The sequence below is a fragment of the Phyllostomus hastatus genome, unplaced genomic scaffold (genome assembly GCF_019186645.2).
Source record: "Phyllostomus hastatus isolate PE091 unplaced genomic scaffold, TTU_PhHast_1.1 phas_contig_432, whole genome shotgun sequence".
Taxonomy (NCBI): Eukaryota; Metazoa; Chordata; class Mammalia; order Chiroptera; family Phyllostomidae; genus Phyllostomus; species Phyllostomus hastatus.
Window position 1 is genome coordinate 109,261 of NW_025333880.1, and position 2,921 is coordinate 112,181.

The window sequence follows — 2,921 nt, forward strand, 5'->3', positions numbered from 1 at the left end:
GGTTTTATAAGTGCCCAAATTTCTTTGTAATTACATAATGAGAGTGTTTCCTGTGATGGAAGTTTAACTGATACACGTGTAATCACTTTTAGAATCAGTTTGCTACTCTCACTGGGCATTTGGTCAGACAAACCAAGCTGGCCCCCACTCAGGGCTCTTGCACCTGCTAGTCTGGTTCCCCTAGGTCTATGGCATGGCTCATTTGTTTTTTTCATGTCCATGCTCAAGTACAACTTCTTCAGAGAGGTCTTCTCTGACCACTTATCAATCCCTGTCACTCTTGTCCCTTTATCTTCCTTTATTTTTCTTCATTATACTTAAAATCTATCATTATAGTATATATTTGGTTAAAGTGTGTCTGCCCCATTGAGAAATAGGCTCTCTGTTTTGTTACTTGCTATATCCTGAGAAGCTCAAAACTTAAAAACCTCCCACTTAATAGTATTTATTTGTTTATTTATGTAGAAGCTAAATGTTAAAATAACTTTCTGGGGTTTTGAAAATATATTTAAGCTGCTATTTCTTCATCTCAGAATAGCAAAATTGAATTTTAGTGATTAAAATCAGGCTGTATTGCAGGTGCCACTGCCATCTTAGATCTCCCCACGCCCAGCCATGGCCAACCCCACCGAGTTCTTCGACATTGCCGCTGACATGAGCCCTCCGAGCTGTTTGCAGACAGAGTTCCAAAGACAGCAGAAGACTTTTGTGCTCTCAGCACTGGGGAGAAAGGATTTGGTTATAAAGATCCTACTTTCACAGAATTATCCCAGGATTTATGTGCCAGGGTAGTGACTTCACACATCACAACAGCACAGGCAGCAAGTCCATCTAGGTGGAGAAATTTGATGATGAGAATTTCATCCAAAGCACACAGGTCCTGGCATCTTGTCCATGGTTCATACTGGACTCAAAACAGGCGGTTCCCAGTTTTTCATCTGCACTGCCAAGACTGAGTGGCTGGATGGCACGCCTGTCGTCTGTAGTCTGGTGAAAGACAGCATGGACGTTGTGACCGTCATGGAGCATTGTGGGTCCAGGAACGGCAGGACCAGCTAGAAACTCACCGTCACTGACAGTCGACGACTCTAATAAATGTGACTTGTGTTTAAACAAATTAAAAAATAAAATATACTAAGTTTTACATACACTCCACTCTTACGACTTAAAGAGTAGTGGTTTTCAGTCGATCATGGGGAAGGGCTCCCCCAGGCAGTTGTCTGGAAAGTAACCCCTGGCTACTGTCTGGGATCACTGAGTTGTATCAGGAAGGAATAGTACCTTAGTGCAAGGAAGCGAATGACAGAGAAGGTTTGGGAAACACGCACACAGATGGGTCTGAAAGAGCTGGTGGGGAATTCGGGAGCTTGTTCACTTTAAGTAAGCTCCAATGGATTGAGAGCATATTTTTAAACCACAGAACTATGCCAGAAACTCCTTAACAAACATTGAGCACCTACTATCTTCCAGGCACTGAGCTGGCAATGAGAATATGAAGATTAAAAAAATAAAATAAAAAAGCTATAGTCCTGGAGGGTGAGGCCACTGCCTGGATGTCATCTAATCCTCCAGCTCTTAGACTAAAATCATGCTTAAGTCCAAACAACAAAGAAGAAAGGTAAAAACAAAAGCCAAAAGATTACTGAAAAAAAAAAAAAAAGCCTCTCATTTTCAGTCCAAAAGAATTACACCTCCGCCACCCTCAGCAGAAAAAGTGGTTATTTCTTCAACAAAAATGCCCCATAGCAGAAGCCAGCTAAGATGATCCTGGAACTTCAAATTTCCCAATATCCAAGATGCAACAAAACTTTGGACAAGAAGAATACGGCCTATATACAACTGGTGCCAGAACTGCATAATCCAGGGTTTAGAAGTATTGAAAGACACAGTCTTTCCTTCCTGTTTCTGCCACCGAGAACTTCATAGTCTGAAATAACAGTTTTGTATTTTGGAAAGCGAATTGTGCAAGCTCCAGGAAGTGCTGAAGACTATCTCAGAAAATTCTTCCCGTCCAAGCTGTGGTCAAACCTGTTACATAAGTGGTAAGCCTACAAATGTGCCTGCCTGTTTTCTAACCCTTCCTGGAGAACCCCAGGCTGTACTTCCTGCCACACAACCACAGCCAGCGGGCCATCTTCCTCCTCCTCCACCCTCGCCGCCTCCACCCCCTCCACCCACAGCACCTTTGCTGCTCAGAAAATCCAGTCCCACTAAAGCACTTCAGGCTGGACCATTAAAAATAAACTGGACCCATGAAGATAACAGTTAAAGATCTACAGACTGTAAAATTAAAGAAAACACAGAGATTTTATGAAAGGAAGGAGCTTGTTCTACCACCAAAGGCCAGAATCTGCCACCAAAAGCCAGTTATGGTCTCTGTCCTGCGGTGTGTTACCCTGAAGCCCAACTCCAAAGTGTCATCAAGTCAAGTTACAAATGTCTTAATTACTCCTGGTAACAGTCAGATAGATCTACAGAAACTACTTAGAAAAGTTGATATAGAAAAGAGCCCAGGTGGGACCCCACCCCCTTACCAATAAAAAAAATATGGAAACAGAAACTGGACTGACCCCAATAATGACATGGGCTGTGAGGAAGAAGTTTCAGCTGGCTTACCCTAGAAGCCCAGCTCAAACTCTGCCACTTTCCACAAGCAGCTTTGATGAATGGAACTAATGCCAACTCTGCCTGGCTCCATGTGATCATCCACGAAATATGCTGATAAAATCACCTCACTTTTTTTTTAAAAATGTAGTATGTATAAATAATTATGCTAATATATAATTCCATTTAAAGAATTACAGCATGTATGGAGCCCATATATACTGGGGTATAAAGTGGGTTTTTGGATACTTTCTAGTTTGCATGAACAGTAAGAGAACAGAATGAAAAATATAATCCCCAAAGTGATGTTTATCCTG

The 2,921-nt window shown here is 41.9% G+C and overlaps 1 pseudogene; it reads left to right on the top strand.

Moving 5' to 3' along the window:
- The first annotated feature begins 1,588 nt into the window (after positions 1–1,588).
- Positions 1,589–2,676, top strand: LOC123822817 (annotated as a pseudogene).
- Positions 2,677–2,921: the final 245 nt, after the last annotated feature.